Source organism: Peromyscus eremicus, chromosome 9 (genome assembly GCF_949786415.1).
Source record: "Peromyscus eremicus chromosome 9, PerEre_H2_v1, whole genome shotgun sequence".
NCBI lineage: Eukaryota > Metazoa > Chordata > Mammalia > Rodentia > Cricetidae > Peromyscus > Peromyscus eremicus.
Window position 1 is genome coordinate 78647782 of NC_081425.1, and position 26652 is coordinate 78674433.

Genomic DNA, 26652 nt, shown 5'->3' on the forward strand with positions numbered 1-26652 from the left:
ATGCCTTTGAGTTGTTCATTCCCTGAGGACAGAATGTCTCCCCCTCCTTAGAACAGTCAGTGTCTTAAAGAGCTTCCTTCCAAGATGGATGGTTTTATAATGCAGGCACTTGCTCCAGAGAAGTTTTTTGAGGTCTTTTGTGTATGTTTCTGCTACTTACATCCCCAAAAATGAAAGTGCTTTATCATAAGACATAATCTGTCCTGTTCAATAACACAGATACTGTTTTTAGCAGTGTGATGGTATGAATGAAAATGGCCCCCATAGGCTCATAATAGGAGGTGTGGCCTTGTTGGAGGAAGTGTGTCACTGGGGGCAGACTTTGAAGTTTCAGATGCTCAAGCCAGGCCCAGTGTTTCTCCCTGCTGATTTGGATGGAGAACTCTTGGCTCCTTCTCCAGAACCATGTCTGCCACCATGCTTCCAATGGACTAAACCTCTGAACTGTAAGCCAGCCCCAGTTAAATGTTTTCCTTTATAAGAGTTGCCATGGTCATGGTGTCTCTTCACAGCAATAGAAACCCTAACTGCCCTAACTGAGACAAGCAGAGTAGATGTGTGCGGGGACCCTGCCTCCCACTGGCACTCAGTATCCTGTAGTGACTCAAGAATGAGCAGAGATACAAGCACAAGGCCCTGGGTTCGGTCCTCAGCTCTGAAAAAAAAAAAAAAAAAATGAGCAGATGACTCCTCTTTCTCAGTTTAGGACAGTTTTCTTTTAGTTATTAGTCAAGTATTTCAAGGTAACTCATACAGTAGAACACGAGAATGGATCCATCCGCGCTGCCACTTCCTCCTCCGCAGCTCTTTCCAGATTTGTTTGATCTATCTGTCTGTCTGTCTGTCACCTGCTTCTACCTCCTGAGTGCTGGGATTAAAGACATGCACCACTCCACCAGGCCAATTTTCGTTGTTGAGACAGGGTCTTATGTATCCCAGGCTGGCCTGGAACTTGCTGTGTAGCTGACAATGACCTTGAATTTGACAATGACAATGACTAAGTTGGACTTTGGTCACACCTATCTGGGGTGAGGAGATCTTTGTGCACATCTCCCCAGGAACTGCTGTCACACAACATTGTCAGGGCAGCATTATTCATAATGGCCCCAAAGGGGAAAGAATCCAGACAGCCACCAAGAGAAGCACAGATAGACAAATGGTAATATCATCTTGTTGGAATATTATTCAACCATGAAAATGATCTGCCTGTCTCCACCTCCCAAGTAGTAAGATTACAGGCTTGTGCCACCAAGCCTGGTTTGTGCATTGCCTGAAACAGAACAGAGTTTCCTGTCTGCTAGGCACCGTATCAACTGAGCTACATCCTTAGCCTGGATCAAGTTTTTAGAGACAAAGTATGACAGTGTAATCCATCCTACCCAAGCCTGCACACAAGAGGTAGTTATTGTCTTACATTTGAAATTTACCATGCCCTGATGGATTTGTGCTTTTACAATACAAAGTGTGTGTCTAAACAAGATGCAACACTGTCTGACATCTTAAACTTCATGTAGATGCCCCATCATAAATACCCTCTATGACATGGTATAGGATAACATGGTTTTGATTCTTAGCCTTTTCTTTGGGGGGGGTATATTTGAGACAGGGTTTCTCTGTGTAGCCCTGGATATCCTAGGTTTCTTTGCTGACACAGTAAGGCAGATCAAGCCAAATTGAAAAAGTATAACAACAAGTTTATTTGAGCAAAGCAACTCCCGGGGCAGTTCTCCAGTCCCAGAGATCGAGGCTGCACAAGTCGCACCCACAAACGAAAGCAGGGAGACTTTATAGGTTGTAGGAGAGGGGTGATGACATGTCACCACAAGCTGGGTTTGTGCCCAAGTACGGTCAAAAGCCGACACCTTAGGGGAGGAGGCTGCAGTAGCTGCCAAGAATGTGGAACTGGGCTTCTGGGCGCTTTTCCTTTGTTTAGAGACTCTCTGAGCCAGTGGCATTTGGAAGAGAGAGATAGGAATGGGACATTCCGCATCGTGCAGGGGCAAACCGGAGGTTCCAACCAAACATCTCCTGTTTAGCCTAGGCTGGCCTTCAACTTGTAGCTATATCCTTGCTTCTGCCTTCCAGGAGCTGGGACCACAGACATGAGTCACCATGCCTAACTTCCATTCTTATTAGTAATATTATTTTGGCAGGTGTGGTAGCTTATAGCTGTGATCCCAGCTTTCAGGAGACTGAGGCAGCAGGATCATCATGAGTTCGAAGCCTGCCTGAGCTACATAGCAGTAAGCCAGTTTGAGCTATCAAGGAAAACTTAGCCGGGTGGTGGCAGCGCACGCCTTTAATCCCAGCACTCGGGAGGCAGAGCCAGGCAGATCTTTGTGAGTTCGAGGCCAGCCTGGTCTACAGAGCAAGATCCAGGAAAGTCACAAAGCTACACTGAGAAACCCTGTCTCAAAAAAAAAAAAAAAAAAAAAAAAAAAAGGAAAATGTATCTCAAAACAACCAAAATGTTGCTAGCTGTGGTAGTACTTGCTTTTAATTCCAGCATTGCAGAAGCAGAGGCTGGTGGATCTCTGAGTCTGAAGCCAACTTGGTTTTCATAGTTCCAGGCCAGCCAGAGCTACATGGTGAGATCCTGTCTCAAAAAAACAAAACAAACACCACTAAATGCTGAACTGTGGGTGCTCACCAGAATAAAGGCAATTCACTGTGTTGCAGAGGGGTTTTCCTGGTCTGTTCTTATATGTGAAACATCACCTGTTGAAGCAGCCATTCTCTTGTCTGAAAAGCAGCTGATGTTCCCAGCAGTCTCAGTTCTTTGTTCTACGGTTTAGCTTCTCATAAATCAAACTGAACACAGCATTCTGTAAGCAGCCTTCTTATTGTCAGACCATTGCCTGATTTTAATATAATAAACAAGGGTGGGTTAATAAAAAAAACAAAAAAAAAAACTAGTCAAATATCATGTTTCCTACGCCGGGGATCAAACCCAGGGCTTCATGCATGCTAAGCACATACTCGGAGCAGCACCACAGCCTCCCGGAAAGTTTTGTGTTTGTTCCTTGGAGAATTCCTTCCTTCCTTCCTTCCTTCCTTCCTTCCTTCTTTCCTTCCTTCCTTCCTTCCTTCCTTTCTTTCTTTCTTTCTTTCTTTCTTTCTTTCTTTCTTTCTTCCTTTCTTTCTTTCTTTTTTGTCTTGGTTTTTTGATACGGTTTCTCTGTGTAGTCCTGGCTGTCCTGGAACTCGATCTGTAGACCAGGCTGGCTTTGACCTAACAGAGATCTACTGACTGCTGAGATTAAGGGTGCAGGCCACCACGCCCGGGGGAGAATTTCTTGATGTGAGACATTGCTGGACTGTGGGACATTCGCATCTTCAAAGGTTCGGTCGGAGCTGTCACTAAACTGTTCAGAGAGGAAGTCCTGCTCATACCACCATCAGTGTACAGCTTCTTAATCAAGCTTGAAATAGCTTTGTGGTTTGGATTTGCATTTGTCCATTCCCAGCTAAGTTGAACACCTTTCTCATATTTATTTGTGGTTTGGGCCTTTCTTCCCATTATTTGTTCATCTATTTTGACTTGTTTTGAAGCAGAGTCTCTGTGTATAGCACTGGCTGACATGGAACTCACTATGTAGACCAGACTGGCCTTGAACTCAGAGATCTGCCTACTTCTGCCTCCCAAGTGCTGGGATTAAAGGCCTGTGCCCTTATACCTGGTTTGTTTTGTCTTTTGATGATTATTCTATGAAGATATTTTTCCTTTGAGAAAAAAAATTTTTTTTTAAAACAGGCAAAGAGGAAAGAGACAGAAAGATCAGGAGTTCAAGACCAGCCTTGGCTACTTCATGAATTATAGGCCAATCTGGGCTACAGTATGAAACCTGTTTCAAAAACCAAGCAAAATCCTGCCTCTGCCTCCTAAGTGCTGGGGTTAAAGGCATGCCACCCCCGGCCTCCAAGTTTTACACGGTTATTTGGAAGGAAGAGAAACAGCACAGAAATCCAGTGCTTAGCATGTGAGGTAGCTGCAGATCTGTCCAAGAGAAGTGCTGTACTTTCTTAATTCTGAAGAAAGAAACAGTCACAAGTTCTCCCTAGGGAGCCATAGCTCCCTGGGCCACCTTCAGAGAATCTTCAATAAACTAAGGTTTCCCTCCCCTGGAGTACGGGGGCTGGCTGGGAGTGTGGGGAGGTGTGTGTGGGGGTGTTCTCATGTTCTGTGAATGCTCCCAACAGTCTTGGTGGAGACCCTTCCCTCTCCCTCCTCTTAGGATTATTATTATTATTGGTGGCATGCATGCCACAGTGCACATGTGGCAGTCAGAGGACGATTTTATGGAATTGGTTCTCTCCTCCCACCTTTAAGTGGATTTAGTCAGCAGTCAGGTCACCAGTGGCAAGCACCCTTTCGTAGTCTAATTGATTAATGTTGTGGGTGCTGAGGAGAAAGCTTAGTCTGGAAAGTGCTTGCTTTGCAAGCAGAAGGAGTTTGATGCCCAGAACCCAACCTGATTCAGGGACTTAGCTCGTAATGAGAGTGGTGTGGAGGAGATGGCGGATCCTAGCAGAGCTTATGGAGTGAGCTCCGTGCAGATGAGAGGCCCTGTCTCAAACACAAAAGCCAGGTGGATGGCCCCTGAGGAAGGACACTGGACTTAAAAGCACACACACACACACACACACACACACACACACACACACACACACACGCTAGCATATACAGTGCACCCAAATAGACATATATCCACATATAGACACATGTACACACCCCCAGAAATTAACACCGTAAGGCTAGGGATGTAGCTAAGTTGGTAGAATTCTTGACCTAGCGTTCAGGAAGCTATGGTTTCCATCTCTAGCACCAAACGACACTGGGGATGGTGGTACACACTTGTAATCTCAAACACTTTAGAGAGTTTAAAGCTATCCTCAGCTATATATCATTTGAGCCCAGCCTGAGCTACTTGGGACCTTGTCTCAAAACACACAAATACACAGACACACAGACACACACACACACAGACACACACACACACACACACACACACATACACACAATGAAGTAGGTACTATTTTGTGGATGGTAAGACTGATTTGAGGGCCGCCTGGGTGTTGCTGTATTCCACATAGTGGGACTAGTTTTTCCACAGCATCTTGTCTCTAATGCTGTCATATTCCCACTTTTGAATTAGGAAATCATATATTCTTAAGCACTATCAGTTGTAAATAAAGGCATATTTAAAAACCAACCCAGGTTGGGTATGGTGGCACACATCTTTAATTAAGGCCAGCCTGGTCTACATAGTGAGTTCCAGACAGCCAGAGCTACACAGTGAGACCCTTTCTCAAAACCAACAAAAATGAAAATGGTAATTTTTATGGAACACGTATCCTTCCTTCCTTCCTTCCTTCTTTCCTTCCTTTCTTCCTTCCCTTTCCTCTCTCTGTCTGTCTGTCTCTCTCTCTCTCTGTCTCTCTCTCTGTCTCTTGTTATGCCCAGATCGTGGTGACCCCCAAAAGACCACCACGGATACCAAATCCCGTATGTAAAATCAAAGAGCCTTTATTTCAAGCTCCAGAGCTTGGTCCCTCTGTCTGTCTGACACAGCTGTGAGAGCAGAGAGCCCTGAACTCAGGTGGGGCAGAGTTTTTATCACAGCAGAGGTTGGGGTCAGGGGATTTCAGGGTCCAGGACTCTGATTGGCTGACAATTGTCTAGGGGTATCTATAAAACAAAAAATAGGTGTGTGCTAGACTCAAGGACATCTGGCTACCTTATCTAATGGTTGGAATGTTGGGGATGTCAGGTACTTCCTCACCCCTGGTTAGAGCCCTGGGTGGTATCAGCTTAAGGCTTTTCCTGGATCTGGGTGTTACCTGCCAGTAAGCCTGTCACAGAAGCTGTGTCTAGGCCCCGAAGTCTGTTATGGCTGCTGTGTGGTCAAGCTATTTTGGGGCCCCTTCTCATTTTTATTTTTTGAGAGGGTTTCTCTGTGTAGCTCTGGCTGTCCTAGAACCCGCTCTGTAGACCCGGCTGGCCTTGAACTCAGAGATTCGCCTGCCTCTGCCTCCTGTGTGTTGGGATTAAAGGTGTGTGTCACTGGAACAAGTGCTTTTTCATAATTACAACAGCAAAAGTAACTTATTAAAAGGAAACAGGACAGAAAATGAATGCGAGCAGATAGGGAGGGACAGAGGGGCCAGAGTCCTGGTTGCCCCTGGGGTCGCAGGAAGAGACAACAACAAAACCTAAACACCCTGAACCTTATCTGAGGCAACACTGCGCAGATCCAAAAGAAGGGATTCTGCAAATCAGCTGTGAAATTCCTACAAACATCAGTCCTCGGGAAAGGCTGAGGCATTCTCCTGAGCTGGAAGAGATTAAGACAGTCAAATGCAACAGCAGATCTAGGGTTGCTCCTGGTCTAGGAAAGGAAAGGCTATAAAAGCCTTCATTGGGACAATGGGTGATGTTTGAATATGAATTCCAGGTTAGATGACAGCAATTTAACAATGTTAAGTTTTCTGAATTTGATAACTATATGATCATTTAAGAGGCTGTCCCTAATGTTAGTGGAAGATGGACCTATTTGGGGGGTAAAAGTCTTCAAATTGCTCTCAATTAGTTCATTACACATGGCGGAGGGCGATATAGGGACTGTGGGACAACACAGCAGTGGGAGGCTTGCTAAGGAGTGGATAGGTGGTCTAAGTGCTTTCGCAACTGCCCTATGTCCTATATCACAGGCATTCTTTGGATAGAAAATTAAAAAGGCCTTTGGTTTTACTGTTTTGTTTTTGTTTGTTTGTTTTTGAGTCAGGGTCTCCTAAAACCCATAAAGTGGCTGAAGGTGACCTTGATGGAGTGACAGGTTAGAGTGACTCACTCGCTCGGACTCTGGGGAGAGGGCTAGTCAGGCAAGAAAAGCAGTAGTCACTGCCTGAATACCACCCTCCTTGTCCCATACCTGTGTCCCTTGCTCTTAGAGATCCTGAGTGACAGACACATGGATGGTCTTAGCTTTTAGAATGTGCGTCTTAGTCTTAGATGATGACACCTATGGCCAAGCGCCAAAATGAAATCAGTCTGAGGTAACAAAGTTCACTTTGTACTTCTGCCCAAATTTGTCCACGGCCAATGAGCAATATATGCGCCCCAGGCAGCATACGAGTGGGGGTGGGGTGAAGGGTAGGGACGGACCACATAGGAAGGGGGCGGCCCAGGAGCTCAGTTGGCCTGCCCCAGGGTTAGAGCTTCAGATAACCTTGGGATTCCTCTCCACCTTTTTTTTTCTCCCCCTTGGTTCCTCCAGGTGTAGGGTCCTTGGATTAACATTTGCATAACACAGTCTGGGCCGTCCTGTTCTTTCCTGTCAGAAAAAGAACCTTCATTTTCCTCCCGAGTCCCCTTGGAAGACAAGAGGCTTCTGGAGCAGCTCCGGGCCAGGGGACGCTGGAACTCAGTGAGTGTGACCCTGCAGGGACATTGATGAGTCTGGGGCTGGGAAGTCGATTTATCTGTGGGCAGAGGTTGGGATGAACCTGCCTCTATTTATCTGTCCTTGGCTGCCAAGACTGCTGCCCTGAGCTGGAGTAAGGGCTTGAGAATTTTCTCTCCGTTTTGTCACCGCTGAACAAAGCTGGTAGAGACCCAGCCAGCTTTCTTTCTCGGTGTGTGCAGTGCAGCTTTCTGAGGCGCTCCCCAGTGCTGCCACTTAAGCAGAGTGAGAGCCCCGAAAGGGATCTCTTCACTGCCTCCATAGGGTTCAGGTGGTGAACTGGATAACCACGGCCCTGGCCTCCCAGGAAGGAGCTCAGAGGAAATGATGAATCAATGGACTTCAACAGTGCAGTTTGTCATACATAGCAACAGAAATGGCAATTAACCCACACCCAGGCAGTATGTATTTTTAATTTAATTTTTTAATTTTCTTTCTTGCTTTATTTGGGGGGACAGGGTCATTCACTGACCAGACTGGCATCAAACTTGCTAGCTAACCTTACCTGACCTTGAATTTATTTGTATCTTTAAATTATGTGTCTCTGTGTATCTAGATGAGTATGTACGTGTGGGCAGGTGCCTTAGGAGGTCAGTGGCGTCAGATGTCTGGAGCTCCTGGTGGTTTTGAGCCACCTGGGAGGGGGTTCTAGGAACTGAACTCTGGGTCCTTGGCAGAAGCAATACTGATATTAACTGTGAGCCATTTCTCCAGTCCCTGACCTTGCCCTCTTGACCTTCCTACTTCTACTTTGCAAGTGCTATTATTATAGACACGAGCCACCATACCCGACCTAAATTTTCTTTGATTAAAAAAACCCTAACCGTAGCCCTTTAATCCCAGTACTTGAGAGGCAGAGGCAGGTGTATCTCTGTGAGTTCGAGGCCAGCCTAGTCACAAATTGAGTTCTAGGATGGATGGCCAGAGCTGTTACATAGAAAAACCCTGTGTTGAAATGCCCCTGTTGTACCATTTCACAAAAAAACCCGCAGAGACCACCAAGGAGCAGGTTTCCAATGCAAGTACATAAGGGTCCTTTTATTGTCAGGTTCTAACCTGGGCCACCACCAGGCAGATGGTGAGAAATGTGGCAGTGGCTGCAGGCCCAGGGGTAGAGAGTTTTTATAGAGAAAAACTGCAAGCCGGGAATTACATGCTTTGGCAATTTGGGATTGGGTAGAAGGGATATGTGGCAAGGTGATTTTTTAAAAACTATTGGTCTAGACTTTCGGCGGCGCGAAACCACGTTTGAAACTATTGGGTTGGACTTTTTGGCGGGGAACCACAACTTGTTGGGCAGGATTATCTGGGCCGCTCAGCAGGATTATCTAGAGATCTTCAAGGGCCATAAACCGCAGACACAATGTCTGCAGGAGCATACTGCCCTGTATCCGTTTTCCTGTATCCGTTCGAGTTGTCATGGCACATTCCTGAGGTCCTTCCTGGAACTGAGTACAGCAGGTGGTCTAAGATGGTGGTCCTAACCTAAGATGGGGTCTGTGTTACCTTCACACCCCCTTTCCCCCAAAATGGCAGCCAAGTAACTTTAATCCCAGCATAGGCAGGTGGATCTCTGTGATCAACAACATAGAGTTCTAGACCAGTCAGCATTGTCTCAAAAAAGGTAATAATAAGGTGGTCATGGAGGTATGCAAACTTTAATTCCAGCACTCGGGAGGCAGAGGCAGGGGGACCTCTGAGTTTTGGGACCAGCCTGGTCAATATAGTGAATTCCAGGACAGCCAGGCAGGGCTACAGAGAAAGGCGCTATCCCAAAACAAAAATAATAATAAAATACATTTTAAAAAATTAATGGCAGCCGGGCAGTGGTGGCACAAGCCTTTAATCCCAGCCCTTGGGAGGCAGAAGCAGGCGGATCTGTGAGTTTGATGCCAGCCTGGTCTACAGAGTGAGTTACAGGACAGGAGCTACAAAGTGAAAACAAACAAACAAACAAACCAAAAACAAAAAATCAATGGCAAATAAAAAAATAAAGTCAGAAGACCAATGATAAACAGGAGAAACATCTTCGTATTTGTTCACTGAATGACTCAGTTGAGGTTAAAACAAAATGAAAAACGTTAGGAATAAAGGCCAAGGGTACTTAAGTACAGAGTTCAATGAAAAGGAAATACAAATGGCTTTTAAACATATGAAAAGGAACACCCAGACTCTTAGTCAAAGGAATGCAAATTGACTTTTGATGGGACAGCTCTTCCCTGCGGCCGAGAACCAAAGGCTGATTGCGTAGAGGAAGCCGTGGCAACTGGCTGGCTTCCATCTCTGAGTGCGGAGTATTGGAACCACCTCAGTGCTGGACGAATTGACCACAGCTTTGAAAATGTAAATGTGTCAGTCAGGTGGGTGGTACAGGTTTATAGTAGCAGCACTCAGCAGATTGAGGCAGAAGGACAGTGAGTTCAAGTACAGCATAGGCTTTACAGCTGGCCTCTATATCAAAATACATTTTAAATATAATTTATTTTTATTTTATGTTCATCAGTGTTTTGCCTACAAGTATGTCTGTAGGAGGGTGTCAGAAGCCCTGGAACTGGTGTGAGCTGGGTGTTGGGAATTGAACCCAGGTCCTGTGGAAGAACAACCAATGAACTCACTGAGCCATCTCTCAAGTCAAAAGACACTTTAAAAAGACATACTAGCTGGGCAGTGGTGGTGCCGGCCTTTAATCCCAGCACTCAGGAGGCAGAGCCAGGCGGATCTCTGTGAGTTCAGAGGCCAGCCTGGGCTACAGAGCAAGAGCCAGGAGAGGCTCCAAAACTACACAGAGAAACCCTGTCTTGAAAAACCAACCAACCAACCAACCAACCAAACAAACAAACAAACAAAAACAACTGATAGTAGAGTTTGTAATTCAATTATACTCATTTCTGAAGATATGTTTTTTAAAAAAGGATTGACAATATTTTTTTTTGTTTTGTTTTGTTTTTGTTTTTCGAGACAGGGTTTCTCTGTGTAGCTTTGCGCCTTTCCTGGAACTCGCTCTGTAGACCAGGCTGGCCTCGAACTCACAGAGATCCGCCTGCCTCTGCCTCCCGAGTGCTGGGATTAAAGGCGTGCGCCACCACCGCCCGGCTGACAATATTTTTATTTTATTAATCTAGAAAGGAGAAAAGGACTCACGATTACTACGTATTCAATACCTAGTGATTGCAACACTTTGTATGTGTATTAGGTTTTACTCCTTTTGAGAACCTGTTCACGTTGTACTGTGTTCAGCTGAATTTAATGATTTATTTTGAGAGGGGGCAGGGTCTATTATATGTTACCCAGATTGGCCTTGAACTTCTATACTCAAGTGATCATCTTGCCTCAGCCTCACAGCAGCTGGGACTACAGGTGTGCTCAACCATATCTGGGATATATATGAAAAATCAAAAAACAAAATACTGCTAAAAAATGTAACATATGGGCTAGCCAGATGGCTCAGCAAGTAAAGATGCTTGCCACCCTCCAAGCCTAGTGATCCCAGTTAGATCTTGGGACCCAAATGGTAGGCAAAAATCAAGCCATGCATTGTCCCTTGACCCCTACGTGTCATGGTAACATGCATGAGCAAGCACTCTTGAGCTCCTGTACACACACACACACACACACACACACACACACACACACACACAGGCATATACCTGTAATCCTAGCACTTGGAAGATTGAGGCAGGAGGATCATGGTTATCCTAAGCAACATAGCAAGTTCAAGGCTTGCTTGGGCTATCTGAAACCCTGTCTCACAAACAAACATGTCACTTCTTCCGCTCATAGCTTGTCTCACAGACACAGGCTCCTGCAAACAAAGTCAGCAGCGAAGCCCCGAAGGGTGCTGAAGCTCCCAGGTTTTCACCTGGCACACTGCCCTTGAGAGCCCTGGGTGCTCTGTATGGAGCATCAAGGAGGGTTGAAAGTGATGTTTAAACAAAAGCCACCCATATGCACCCCATCTTTGTATTCCTTCTACAAGAGTAACAGAGGTCTGGGTCACCATCCTTGGAGTGACTCTTCTGCTCCACAGTCCGTTTTCTGAGCCAGGCTGGTGATAATGTCGGCCTGCAAACTAGGAGCCTTGCCAGAAGCAAGTCTATCGGTTTGTAGAACCTTTGGCCTTGCCTTCCCTGCCTCCTCTGCAGGCCCTTGCTTGGTGAGGTATCCGGGGAAGGGAGGCTGATTCCTGCCTGGGAGGGTGAGCAGGAGGCTGGAGCAAAGCCTGCTTTCCTTGGGAGTTTTGGGTGCCTGACAGCCGTCCTTTAGCTAGGTGAATTCTTTCAGTAAGGGTCTCATTCACATGCTGCCAAGACATCCGCCACCTATTCTTGAATTCACACAAAAATTAAAAGAAAAACAACAGTTCTGCTAATTTAGCAACTTGGGAGATGCAGCTGGTGCTCTCTGGGCACCAGAAAGACAGGCCTTCAGCCTTCCAGCCTCTGGTCTCGGGAGGTCTCCCAGGAGTTATTTTGTATCCTGCAGCTCAAGGCCTCATTGTGACAGCTGAGTGACTTAGCTGGCACTGTGGAATAGAGAACGACAAAGGCACAGAGAGAGCATGGGCTGCTTGGTGGCTGGGGATGGCAATGGATGACGGGGGAGGGTGCATGGCAGGCAAGGTACTTTGCTGTTGCCTCAGAGGAGGCCCTACTCCAGCAGCTGCCACTGCCCAGGGTACAGCAGTCCTGTCCTTGCTCACTCCACCCTCTGTGTGAACTCATTCTTCTATTAAGTGCAAGGCCAAGGACAGTCCGTGCAGTTGGTGCGTGTGCATGCATTGGTGTCTGTCTGTCATAGGCCTATCCACGGCCTGGCCTATGGCAGTCTTGGTTACTGTCATCCATTAAGTGTCAGGACTCCTTCCTTTTATCCCTAGTGTCACCTCACCTTCCCTGGCCGCCCATCTTTGTGTTTTCCTGGGGAGTTTCCTCTTCCACTGATGGCCTGTGGTGTAGTGAGATCATGTAGCTGTCAATAATGTAGCTGTCAATAATGCTGCTCCAGCAGTGCAGGTCTGGACTCCTAAACACCAGGGAAGGCCACCCTTATGGAGGAATGGCTTCAGGCCTGGTCGTGCAGTAGTTCAGCCTCTTGGGGGAGGGGGGGCAAACAGAATGTAACAGTGAAGAGCCTGCCTGGGAATCCTGACCTCCCACCAAGTACTCAGCAGCTCAGGGTCACAGTTTCCTTGTCTGTAAAACAGGGGCTAATAGCAGTATTTAAACTAGATTGTCGCCAGGATCAAATGAGCCAGTTCAGGGAAATCACTTAGCTTTGTAAGCACTCCATGAGTGTTAGCTATTATTAACAACATTGTTAGACCAGACACTTTAAAGCCATGTTCAGCAAACGTGCTCCTGGAGTCCACTTCAGCAGCCCAAGTTCTCACACTGTTTGTCCTCAGAGGTTTTGAGTGGAGCCACAGAATTGCACAATACCATGCCAACGTCATTCCCCCAACTCCTTTAATTGACAAGAATAAATTGTGCTTCTCTTAGCCATGGTGTAAATCAGCTCCTAGGTCATTAGCCATTCCTTAGAGCTCCCAGACTAGACCAAGAAGCTGCCAAGAGAGTTTTGAACAGATCAAGGCAGAATTTCTTTCCCATTCCCTTGAGATGCAGTCCTATTCCCAAGCACCATCCACATTTCCGAAAACTTCATTTACAGTGAGGAGCAAACACATTATTGTGAGGTTAGTTAGTAAGCCAGTTTCTGTGGTAGTTCATTTTGTGGTGCCAGGACAAAATGCATGGGACTAGGCTGAACAGAATGGCATATCAGGAGGCTGAGGCTGGTCTGAGACCAGCCTGGAAAAAAAACACTGCTACTGCCGTTTGTAAAGATAGAAATGTAAGTCTTTTGCTTTCTAGGTGATTGGAAGTCTGAGATCAAGATGACACTGAATTCAGCTTCCTCACAGGGCAGATGGCAGGACAAAAATGTGTCTTTATGACCTGGGAGGTAGTACACACCTTTAATCCCAGCACACGGGATGGCAGAGGCTGGTAAATGTCTGTAAATTCAAGGCCAGCCTGTTTTACAAAGTGAGATCCAGGACATCCAAGGTTTGTTACACTGAGAAACCCTGTATCCAAAAAAACAACAGCCGGGCGGTGGTGGCGCACGCCTTTAATCCCAGCACTCGGGAGGCAGAGCCAGGTGGATCTCTGAGTTCGAGGCCAGCCTGGGCTACCAAGTGAGTTCCAGGAAAGGCACAAAGCTACACAGAGAAATCCTGTCTTGAAAAACCAAAAAAAAAAAAAACAACAACAACAACAACAACAAAGTGGGGTAGGGGGGCGATGTTTGTTTTGTGAAGCCCTGCATTTAGGGATATGTTGAACAACACTACATGTTGCATTAGATAAACTTCATTATCATTTAGTTGGATGCATCGAAGTTTAGTCTCTCAGCAGGTCAGAGCTGGGGAAGGAATCACCTGTATCCATTGCTCAGGAGTCCAGTCTAAACAGAGTTAGGCCAACTTGTGGCTCATCCTGGGGAGCCTCTGGTTTCTGAGATGTTACTGAAGGTAAAGAGGGAATGGAGAATGACTCTAGTTCTTTCTTATTTGTGTGAGTCTGTGCGATATCACGGAAGTGTATATGTGTGTGGCGTATGCACAGGTGTGTGCAGCGTGTGCCCTCGGAGACCAGAGGAGGATGTTGAGTGTCTTTTCTATTGCTCTCATTGGACCAGGAGCCAGGCTGGTGGCTAGCAGGCCCAGGGATCCTCCTGTCTCCACTCCCACCGTGCTGTGGGTCAGGTGCCTACTGCCATGCCAACTGTTTGCCCAAGGGTGTAGATCCTCATGCTTGCATAGTAAGCGCTCTTATCCATGGAGACATCTTCCCAGCCCCACTTTTTCTCACTGTGTAACCAGCCTGGCCTGGCTTCTTTACAACCCTCCTGTTTCAGTCTTCCAAGTGCTGGGATTATAGGTGTGTGTGTGTGTGTGTGTGTGTGTGTGTGTGTGTGTGTGTGTGTTACCGCACCCTGGTTTTTAAACTCTTGACTCCAGAGATAAGATGCACCACTTCTGATTTTCATCACCAGTAGGAATTGATCCCATGTCCTGACCTCTAATGAAAAGGAAAGCTTTGATACATGAGGGTGTACAGAGAAGAATTGGGGATACCACACTACAGGCTACAGGTAATCTGGATTTGGTATTGAGTTCAAGTTGTCAGTACTGATTCAGGAAGCAAAGCAGGTATTATTACAGACCCTTTACTAAGGACAATCACTGTATATATGGCATATGATCTCAGTTCCAATTACTAGGTTCACCAAGTCCTATCACCCACCAAGGTGAGGCACACGAAGCAGACTAATAGGCAGCAAACTCCAGAAGGGGGACTAGAATAACTGGAATAGACAGGAGCTGTTCAAGATGTGTTGCTCTGGATCTCAAAGGGAAAAGGTGAGATGACCACAGTATACATTTATACCATAGGAGAAAAATAGCAATAAGCATATATATATTATATATAACATTTAGATATTTTTGTCCTTTTGGTTATGAGCTTTAGCCTTTAGTGGCTGAGCAATATTCTCAGGCCCAACATATATATCATCACCACCCAGTTATTGTTATTGGTTATAAAGATATGTTTTTTTTAATTATGTTTATGTGTGTGAGAGTATGTGCATGAAAGTACAGGTGTTTGTGAAGGCCAGAAGAGGGCATCTGATCTCCAGCTGGAGTTATAGTTGGGTGTGAGCCTCCCATTTTAATGCTGGGAATTGAACTCTGGTCTTCCATAAGAGCAATACACGCCTTTAATCCCAGCACTCGGGAGGCAGAGCCAGGCAGATATATATATAAAATTTCAGAAAAGGTCTTGCTGAGTAGCTCTAGCTGGCCTGGAACTCAATATGTAGACCAGGCTAGTCTCAAATTCAGAGATCTACTGCCTATCAAGTGCTGAGATGATAGGCATGAGTCTTAACCAGGCCTGGTGGTACAAAAACTATAATCCCAGTTACTTGGGGTGCTGAGGCAAAAGGATCAAAATGTCAGAGTGAGTTCAAGGCCAGCATAGACCTTGTCTCATTTTGAGACCTTGTCTCAAAAACAAAAAGTAAATATGACAACAATAATAAGAAATAAAAATAAAGAGTAAAAAAGGGCTTGGAACATAGTTCAATAGTAAGATACTTGCCTAGCATGTTATGAGGTCCTACTTTCAATTCCCAGTACCACTGAAAAAATGAAAATAAAAAACCCTGCGAGCTGGAGAAATGGCTCAGTGGTTAAGAGTGTGTTGTGTATTGCTCTTTTTTTTGTTTTTGTTTTTGTGTTTGGTTTTGGAGACAGGGTTTCCCTGTGTAGCTTTGAGCCTTTCTTGGAACTCACTTGGTAGCCCAGGCTGGCCTTGAACTCACAGAGATCTGCCTGGCTCTGCCTCCAGAGTGCTGGGATTAAAGGCGTGTATTGCTCTTATGGAAGACCAGAGTTCAATTCCCAGCATTAAAATGGGAGGCTCACACCCAACTATAACTCCAGCTGGAGATCAGATGCCCTCTTCTGGCCTTCACAAACACCTGTACTTTTATGCACATACTCTCACACACATAAACATAATTAAAAAAACATATCTTTATAACCAATAACAATAACTGGGTGGTGATGGCGCACGCCCTTAATCCCAGCACTTGGGAGGCAGAGGCAGATGGATCTCTGAGTTGCAAGCTAGCCTGGTCTATAGAGCATGTTCTAGGACAGTCAGGGCTACATAGAGAAAGAATTCTGTCTCAAAAACAAACAAAGGCAAAGCAAAAAATAATAATAACAATAATTTAGGGCTGGAGAGGTGGAGCAGTGGTTAGGAGCACTTGCTGCTTTTGCAGAGGATCTGGGTTTAGTTCCTGGTACCCACATGGTGGCTCACAACTATCTGTAGTTCCAGTTTCAGGGAATTGAGTGCCCTCTTCTGGCCTCTGCCGGGACCAGGCATGAATTCAGTACATTACACAAATTTAGACAAAACATTCATGCATAAAAAATACAAATAAATCTTAAAAAAAAACAAAACTCATTTTCTGTGAGGCAGTAAGTCTTATGTGAACAGCAATATACCCTCAGATTAGCGCAGTTCCTAGCATATGGTACATGCTTTATAAGTATTTGCTAGATAAATGAATAAACTTAATCAAGAAAGTTCTTGAAACTGGGGTTGTTAGTAGCTCATGCTTGTAATCCCAAAACTCGGAAGCTTGAGGCAAAAAGAGTGTCTTGTGTTGGAGGCCAGACTGTGCTACAGTATAAGCACCAATCTGAAAACACTAAGAAACAAAATAATTGATTTTTACAAGTTCTTTACGTATAAAATCTACTAAACGTTCTACTATTCTGTTGTCTACACACAGCTGTTGAGTTAGAGGCCGGCCTTCTCAGACAATTTGCATGTATCCTAATCACTCTATCTGGAAGTATCCTATTTTCTCAACATAATTGCGGACATGGGCTCTAAGCTTTCCTTCCCAGCCACACAATACCCATGCAGCCAAGCAAGCATCATTCAATTCAGCAAGTTCAGCACTGAACTTCAGGTTGGAAGTTCACCTTTCAAGTTCCATCCCAAGGAAGGCCAATAGGATGAGATTGTTGAGCCATGCTGCTAACTTGACAATTCTCTTGATAGTAGAAGCAAGAGATTGCTTGTAGGAAGACATACTTCAGCTTCATTTAACAAGCTTAGACACGGAATTCTGCAGGGAGTGGAGATAGAGCTCAGCTGATAGAGGTCCTAGGTTCAATCCCCAATACCACACCCAAAGGAAAGAATGGAAACTCCATCGAGGATCTTTTTCTTAGTGAAGGTTGGCCTGAACTCACCCGGATTGTCTTGAACTGTCATCCGCTTTGCCTGATAGCATTTCAGCCTTGTGCTGTTGGAATTCTATGAGGGAACCACCACCACCAGCCAGCTTGGTTGGTAAAATAAAAATCTAAGCTATTTTTCAAATAAATACTGGACAGCAAACCTGATAAGCTTGAAGGTTTCCTATACAATGTTTTATGTAAGTGTTCACTGAATATATGAATGTTTGAATGCATTTTTAAGTACTGTAAAGTAATACTTCTAAAACTACCTATTCTAAGTTGTATGTGTTTATTAGTCTTTTTTTTTTTTTTCAAGACAGGGTTTCTCTGCATAGCCCTGACTGTCCTGGGGTAAAAAATAAAAATATTTTTATTTGTGTGTGAGAGCATGAGTACATGCATGCAGGTACCCACAGAGGCACACATATTGATTGTCCTGCCTCTGCCTCCCAAGTTATAGGCATGTGCCTTGCATATATGACTAGAACACAACCGTTGGTCAGCTGCTAACACGTTAGGTGTTTAAAAACATTGACTAGCCAGGCAGTGGTGGTGCACACTTTTAATCCTAGCACTTGGGAGGTAGAGGCAGGCGGATCTCTGAGTTTGAGGCCAGTCTGTCTACAGAGTAAGTTCCAGAACAGCCAGGACTATACAGAGAAACCCTGTCTTGGAAACAAAAGAAAGAAGGAAGTACAAAGGAAGGAAGGAAGGAAGGAAAGGAAGGAAGGAAGAAAGGAAAGAAATAATAAAAGAAAGAAATAATAAAATTTAAAAAATTAAATTTGGGGAGATAGCTTAGTGTTTAGTACTTCTTGTGCCGGGTGGCGGTGGTGCACACCTTTAATCCCAGCACTCATGAGGCAGAGGCAGGTGGATCTCGAGGCCAGCCTGGTCTACAGAGTGAGTTCTGGGACAGGCTTGAAAGCTACAGAGAAAGAGTACTTCTTGCTTTTGCAGAGGACTTGGATTCAGTTCCAGTATACACATAATGGGTCACAACCATCCCAAACTCCATCCAGGGATCCAATGCCTTCTGATCTCCACAGGTGAACATACATAAATGCAGGCAAAAGACTCATACAAAAAAATAAGTAAATAATTTAAAAGGTTTTAAATTAAAATAAAAATAATAAATTTTAAAAGTGAACACACACACATAGAAAAACACACACACACACACACACACAAATAAGTAAAAACCAAAGTTACTCAACAGTTTGTTCAAGAATATAAGTTAGTTGGTGGCAAAGAGGGTTAAAAATGAGATAGGGCCGGGCAGTGGTGGTGCACACCTTTAATCCCAGCACTTGGGAGGCAGAAGCAGGAGGATCTCAGTGAGTTTGAGGCCAGCCTGGTCTACAAAGCGAGATCCAGGCCAGCTAAGACTTATACAGAGAAACCCTGTCTGGAAAAATTAAAAAAAGATAGGGTCTCTCTATGTAGCTCTGGCTGTCTACTCACTACATAGACCAGGCTAGCCTCGAACTCACAGAGATCCACTTGCACCTGCCTTCAGAGTGCTGGGACCAAAGGCAGGCGCTAGCTTCTGTTCTACTCTTAATTTAGTGTTCTTCACATTCCTTTGCTACTGACCCCTGGACATGTTCCTTCTGTGTTGACATTTTCAATTCGACAAGCACACCGGATTGTAGACTACTGGCTAGTTTGAGCTTGATATACATTTCATTACCTTTAGCCCTGTGATTCCTAAATAGATTCTGATCTTGTAGCCTGACTCTAAGAGAGATGATTCTGCTGACTTGGAAATGAAAAACAAAATAAGAAAAAAGGAGAGAAAGGAAGGAGGGAGGGATGGAGAGAGGGAGACTAGGATGTAGTAAAGTTAGCAGGGTGCTTACCCAGTATGTACCAAGCCCCAGGTTCCATAACTAGCATAAACTAGGGTGGCACAGGCCTGCCACCCACCAATCTCAGCATTCTGTGACAGAGGATCAGAAGTTCAAGATTATCCTTGGCTATATAGCAGAGTTAGAGGTCAGTCTCAGCTACATGAGACCTTTCCTCCCTAAATAAATATCCTTATAGATGGGACCTGGCAACACAGTCAGTACTACTAGCTACTTGGGAAACTGAAGCTACAGGATCACAAACTCAATTCCTGCCTGGACAACTTGGTAAAACTCAGCACTTGTAAGACAGATGGAGGGGTTGGGGATTTAGCTCAGTGGTAGAACGCTTGCATAGCTAGCACAAGGCCCTGGGTTCGATCCTCAACTCCAAAAAAAAAAAAAAAAAAAGACAGATGGATGCAGGGTAAGTCATGAGTTCAAGGCTACTTGAGGTATATAGTTTGACACTTCCTTAAATAGACACAACATTGGGAAGACATACTAAATCAGTGTCTTGATAGATACCTTTGGTAGTGTCTTTTCTAGATGCTAGAAACTGGGGAGACTTTTTAGACAGGTAAAGGCCTTCTCACCTTTGAGTCTTAATGAAAACAAAAGCATGCCTAACAACTTCTCTTCAGCAACCATTAGTCAGTTCCACAGTATCCCTGCACCCTCCTCCCCTCAGAATTTCACTAGATGCAGAGACATCTTCCTGTCTTGCAGGGTCAGTATTTTCCAACCTGACTGCACAGGATGTTTTGAAGAGATGCTGATGTGGAGTGGGGGCTTAGTTTGGTAGAGTACTTGCCTAGCAAGTCTGAAACCCTGAGTTCATTCCCCCAGTACCAAATACACGTGGCATGGGGGTGCACACCTGCAATCACAGCACTTAAGAGGTGACAGGAGAAGGTTCAGAAGTTAGACTGAATGCAGCAAATTTGAGGCCAGCCTGGGTTATGTGAGGCCCAGTCTTATTTACACTAAAACAGTTTTATGTGGTATATATATGTATATACATCACATGAACACAGGTACCGACAGAGGCCAGAAGAGAGAGTTGGATTCTTTGGAACTGGAGTTCAAGGTGGCTATGCCTGACATGGATACTAGAAAATGAACGTGGGTCCTCGGCAAGAACAGCAAGTTCTTTTAACTGCTGAGATCATCTTTCCAGTCCCACCTCCCCCTAATAAACCTCCTTCCCCCTGCCAGTAGTGCTGGTGAACGCCTTTAATTCTTGGGAGGCAGGGGCTGTCAAATTGGGAGTTACAGGCCAGCCTGGTCTACAGAGCAAGTTACAGGACAGCCAAGGCTACACAGAGAAACTGCCTTGAAAAAGACAAAAGCAAAACAAAAAACCCCCCAAAACACACACACACACACACACACACACACACACACACACACACACACAGCCAAAAAAAAAACCAAACAAAAAACTGATGGAATAACTGACTCTACCCCCAGATACTCTAATTGAATTAGCCTTAGGTGAGACCTAGGGCAAAGGTTGGGCGTGACACACTCCTCAGATGAATCACAGCTGTGACTGGTGCTTCAGGAGGACACCTCTGTAGGGTGAAGGTAGTCAGGCACATGAGCAGGCTGGACACCTCTGTAGGTGAGAGCAGTCAGGCACATGAGCAGGCTGGTGGTCCGTACAGTAGGAAGACGAATTAGGAAAACTGTCCACAGGACTGGGTAAGTGCTTTTATTTATTTGGCCCTTCAATAAACACTAACTCACTATAGAGCAGGGATAGGCCAGGAAAACTTGACAGAGGAAGCAGCGGCTCAGCCTAGACGTGGAAGAATCCTTCAAGGTCTCTGTCAGATGAGGTGGGGAGTGAGGACCCTGCATAGGGAACAAGGGAGCCGGTCACTCGCAGAGGTGTGTTGGGTAGAGTCCTCCATTGTCTCATTGGCAGGCCTTGGTTTCGGACTTGATCCAGAACGCATGGAAAAAGTATGAAAGCTTTTTTAGGTGTGGTAAGGCAAGTTTATGACTCCAGAACCTGGGGCTGAGGCAGGAAGAGACATTCGAATTTAGAGGTCAGCTAGAGGGAGATGCACAGAGTTCTAGGCTAGCCTGCCTTAAAAAAACTAAAACCAACCAACCAATCAACCAAAAAGCAGGAAGGCACATGAAGTATGGTATGATATCATCTGAAGTAACTTGGGCTGTACCTTTCAGAGTTTACTAAATAATGACTGACTGATCTTTATTAAATAGTTTAATGATTGACTGATCGCCTCTTCTGCCTGTGACCATTGAAATCAGACATTGTAACCCTGTGGGCACCCATTTCCAATTAGCCTCACGAGAGGATACCATTTGGTAGCTGGAAGGGTGGTGGTATAGACTAATGCCTTTTTTTTTTTTTTTTTTGGTCTTTCGAGACAGGGTTTCTCTGTGTAGCTTTGCGCCTTTCCTGGAACTCACTTGGTAGTCCAGGCTGGCCTCGAACTCACAGAGATCCGCCTGGCTCTGCCTCCCGAGTGCTGGGATTAAAGGCGTGCGCCACCACCGCCCGGCCGACTAATGCTTTTTAAGGGCTTAACTGAAGGAACATAGAACTCATCATGGGCTGGGCCTGGACAGACAAGTACAGGGTCTCTTCCTGCTGCTTCCTCCCCCAGTTTCCTCCACATCAGGGTGACTGTGTCTGTGGTACCTATCTAGCTGTCTGACTTGTCTCAGAGCAGTAAACAAGCCCCAGAGATGAAAACCTTGTGGTCCCCTTAGGCTCCCTCCCCACCAACTGTGCATGTCCTTGTTAAGCCTCAAGGACACACAGGTCACAACACGGAATCATCCCAGTCCTGATTCTGGCTAAGACATTCATGGAATTGTTTTTGTTGAGGGGGGAAAATTCAGCTTAGGCTAGCAGTTCTCAAAGATTGAGAATTTCAAGACAAGTCTGGAGCTAACTAGATTTGGGAGCCCATTCCAGAGCTACTGAATCAGAACCTGGGTTGGGCAAAGGATGCTATCTGGGAGTCATCCCAGATCATTCTGATTCCAGTGATCTGTAGCCTGCACTGAACAGCACAAATAGCTGTCAGTAGTTCTGGCGGAGGGTAGCTGTTTTAGGGTGGTGGGGGATGGGTGAGACAAGCTGCTTGGTTCCTAATCTTGCAGAATGCGTACCATGCTTACTTTTCAATTCTAGCTGTTCCTAGGTGAACTTGTTAATTGAGCTATTTCTCTCAGCAGAAACTTGAGATACCACAGATAAGAAAGAGGTTTAAGAGTAAGCACTAAATATCTCTGGCTGCTTCTCTGTTATCCTCTCAGTCCCACTTATCTGAAGAGGCAGATTTGTCAAAGGACAAGTAACCCTCCAGGGGAAGATCAGTGGGAAAGCTGGATTCCCTTGCCACACCCACTGGAGAATTTTCTTAGGAACAGAAATTAAAATATATTTCTGTTTTCTAAGTTTGCTAGCTCCTGAGCACAAATCTAGGCAAACATTGACCTATTTTTTTCACCCCCTCTCTCTTGCTCTTGGAGTGGCTGAGGCTTGAACCCAGAGCTTTAAACAAGTTCTCTACTGATGAGCCCCCCCCCCCCCAGCCCATTTCTTTCTTCTTTTGAGAGGGCTTCTTTGTGTAGCCTTAGCTGTCCTAGAACTTGCTGTAGACTAGGCTGGTCTCACAGAGACCCATCTGCCCCTGCCTCCCCCAGCCCATTTCTTTAAAGAGCCTGTTTGCTGTGATGCTCTGGAAATTATTGTGCACAGTGAGTGCAAGGCCCTGCAGTCCATCCCCAGCACTGTCACAACTCTAAGCCTTCATTAGGACTTCTTTTTTGGGTGGCGGTGGGAATGAAAGCTTCTCAAATGTGGACTTTTACTGGTTTTAGTTGCATCTTTTAACATACGTGGTTTGAGTATAGAGATCTGGAGTTTTAAACCTTGTATTTAACACATGGTTTATTTTATTGCTTTAGATAAAATGTGGTCCAGGGCTGGGTGTGGTGGTTCACTATCTGTAATTCTATCACTTGGGAGACTGGGTAGGAGGACTGCTGTGAGTTTGAGGCCGACTGGTCTACAGAGCAAGACCTTGTCCTGTCTCAAAAAGTAAATAAATGTCATCCCAAGGGATCAAGATGTAACTTAAAGTGCATCTGGGCAGACTATCAGAAAAACAACAAAGCAAAACAGAAAGACTAAAGACTCTACCAGCATCCTTAAATTTACTTTGTAACTTCTTGGAGAATAAAATTCCCAGCAGTTGCATTATTAAAGAAAAAAGAAAAGCACACTTTGTAAATGACCTCTCTTTGAAATAATGTAAATGAACTAGACTGAGTTATGAACTAATGGATTGTAAAAACTCTCCTTGAGCAAATTATTAAAGATCCTCAATGAAACAGCCAGGGAGCGACTTGCAAAACTCAACCCGGGGTTTGCTTTATCAGTAATGTAACTCAAAAATAGCCGAGCCAATCAGTGTCTGAGCTTGCCTTGTGTCTTGTTTCCCTGGGCTGAACCTGAGAGTGCCCAGATTTAATCTAAAGAGGTTTGTGTTTTAAAAACTAACAACCCAGTAATAAAACACCTATAAAAGAGGTTTATAATGGATCTGGTGACAGTTCTGAGTGTACTGTTACAACTCTTCTGCTCCCCCTCTCTCTGGTTTTATCTTTGATTCAACTCCGGTGCCCTTTGTCTTGGCTTCTTCCTCACCTTGCTGGCAAGAAGCACAGAAGCAGGGGAAGCTCCTCCACCAGAGCAGCCTTTGTGTATTAAGGCCTGCATGTGACAGGGCTGCTGCTGCCTGCTGTGTCTGAGATAAGAACCGAGATAAGCTGTTCTAACAAAGTACCTACATAGTTGTTCAGTAGTTTCTAATGGGGAGTGGAAGACTCTGCTGCCGTGGTTGTCAGTGGTATGGAGATGTGAGTCAGTCAGGGCAGAGAAACTGGAATTCCTACTCCTTGACATCCTACATCTCCTTACCAGGGCCCCCAAGAACATCCTGATTCAAGGACAGAACTTCAGGCAACAGGTGGTTTTTCCACCCAGGCCAGCACGCGGGAAACTTGGCTTTCTCAGGGCCATAGGTGTCCAGTCTCCCCAGTGGCCTGGGAAGGGGAACAGTGTTCAAAGTGTGTAGGAGCCTTTTCTCAAGCCTACCTTTCTCATACTCTTAAGTATCCCTTACCAGCATCCCACCCAACTCTGGGAAGAGCCAGGGACGTTTTTTTTTTTTTTTTTTTTTTCAGAGTCCGGAGGGCGCTGCGAGGCGTGTGGGCAGTTTTAGAGTAGCCTTGCCTGGGCGGCCAGAGGATCCCCCAGCCTCCCTCGTATGGGCCTCAGGAACTCCGGGGGCCCAGGGGAAGCCTGGAAAACCAAACTTCACCATTAGCCTTCCTTGCAGCGCAGGGTAGAGACGAGGAAAGGGGCCCCCCAGCGGTTCCCCCCCCCTCGCCCAACCCCCTGCCCCTCTGCCATCCAGCTGCACAGTCCAGGAAGCACCCAGAACGCAGCTCCGAGCTCGCCAGCCCCTCGCAGGCCGGGAGAGGGCATCCTGAGGGGCAGCTTTCCTCTCCAGCCGGAGTCTGACATCCCCACTCCCACCCGAGGATGCCTGTCCGCAGTCGCTGAATGTCACTGCTCCCTCTTCCTCCCGATCAGGGTAGACACAGCTCCTGAGGCATCCCCCACCCCAAAACTGCCGCGGTCGCCCGAGGGTACGAAGCCCGGGAGAAGGACGAAGTTTGGGGTCCACGGCGGCGGGAGGGGGGCGCGTTTGAGAAGACCGCACCTCAGTCCCAGACCTGGCGGACACACTCCCCGCCCCAAAACGGCCCAGGCGTCCCCATCCTCTCGAGGACACCGGTATCCCCGCCCTCCCCCGAGGGCTGTGAGCGGAGCCCCCCGGGGCGGAGGCAGGTACCCCCGGGGCGGAGACTGGGGCGGGCGGGGTCCGGGCTGCGCCCCCGGCCGGGCCAGGCGGGCTAGCGGGCGGCGCGGGGGGAGCGGGGCTGGGCGGCGCTGCCTCGGGCTCTGTGCGCTGCAGCCCGGAGCCGAGGAGGAGGAGGCGGAGGAGGAGAAGGAGGCGGCGGCGGTGGGTCCCGGGCGGGGGGAGCGCGGCGCTGCGGACCCGGGCGGCTGGCAAAGGACGAGGCGGAGGCTGAGGAAGGCAGCGGGGAGACCCGGGCTGCAGCAACAAAGGGCAGCAAGCGATTGGCCGGGCTGCGGGCGAGGTTAGCCGGGGACCGGGGTGGCCGGAGGCAGCGGCGAAAGGTGCACGTGCTTGCAGACACGGGCGAGTGCGGAGCCGGGGGTGCACGCCCGGCGGGCAGGGGGCTTGCACCCCCTCCGCATGGGATGGCGAAGAGGCTGCAGCGAGATCGTTCCGCCTGCACCCGGCCTGGGGCTGGCAGGGTAGGGGGTATGTGGGGGGGGGGTAGGATGCGAGCCAGGGGGCGGGCGAGTAGTCGCCCGGGACGGGACAGGAGAGAGGGTGGAGGAGGGGGCGGGATGGAACGCTCCGGGCGGCGCGCCCGTCCGCGCGCTCCTCGGCGGGAGCTGGCGACTGAGAACCTCGAATTTTAACTTCGCGTGCCCGCCCGCGCGCGCCCGCCTGCGCCCACCCCTAAATGCTGCGGCCGCCGCCAGCGATCAGCTCTCACACAAACTTTAGCTGCGGGCTAGGGGCTTTGGGGTTGAGTGGGGGAGGGGAGAGGGAAAAAAGGCTTCTGATTGGCGTGGTGTACAGCCAATAAGGCCAAGCGCCTCTGCTGCGCCTCCATCCAATCCATTTCCAGAGGCAGAGGGGGGCGGGTAGGTGGAAGTAGAGGTGGCGCGGTGTCTGTGAGAGAGAAAAAGGGCTGGGCCAATAGGTGCCCGGAAGAGGCGGGCCCCGCGGTCTGTTGATTGGTACTGGCAGTCGACCCTCCCTCGGGGTGGCGCCGGAGGTGGGGGGGGGAGGAGGATGGGTCGAGAGGTGTGTCTATGTGGAGGCGAGATGACCGGCAGGAACTTGCCCCAATGGGGGGCAGAGTGTCTAGTGAGCGGGTGACGGACAGACCTGTAGGCCAACGGCTGGCCTGAAGTCTGGGTGGTCTCGTCCAATGGAACGGCGCCGGGGCGGGGCCGCGGCTCGGGTTTAATGAGACTCCATTGGGCTGTAATCAGTGTCATGTCGGATTCATGTCAACGACAACAACAGGGGGACACAAAATGGCGGCGGCGTAGCTCCTACCCCTGGCGGCGGCGGCAGCGGTGGCGGGGGCGACGGCACCTCCTCCAGGCGGCAGCCGCGGGTTCTTCCTCAGGCAGCGGCAGCGCCCCCGGCAGGCGCGGTGGTGGTGGTGGTGGCGGCGGCGCGCGGCCAGGTCTGTCACCCACCCCGCGCGTTCCCAGGGGGAGGAGACTGGGCGGGCGGGGGACCGGCGGGGGGGTTGCCGCGGACTCGCGACGCCCCTCCCACAGGCCTCTGCGCGAGGGTCACCGCGGGGCCGCTCGGGGTCAGGCTGCCCCTGAGCG

General features: G+C 47.4%; 1 protein-coding gene across 1 annotated transcript in view; it reads left to right on the forward strand.

Moving 5' to 3' along the window:
- The first annotated feature begins 329 nt into the window (after positions 1-329).
- Positions 330-26652, forward strand: part of Kat6b (lysine acetyltransferase 6B) — a 212897-nt gene continuing 186574 nt past the window's right edge. Inside the window, exons 1-2 of the mRNA XM_059273847.1 lie at positions 330-446; positions 7342-7427. The gene's annotated coding sequence lies outside the window, so the exon portion shown is untranslated. The remainder of the gene's footprint in view (positions 447-7341; positions 7428-26652) is intronic.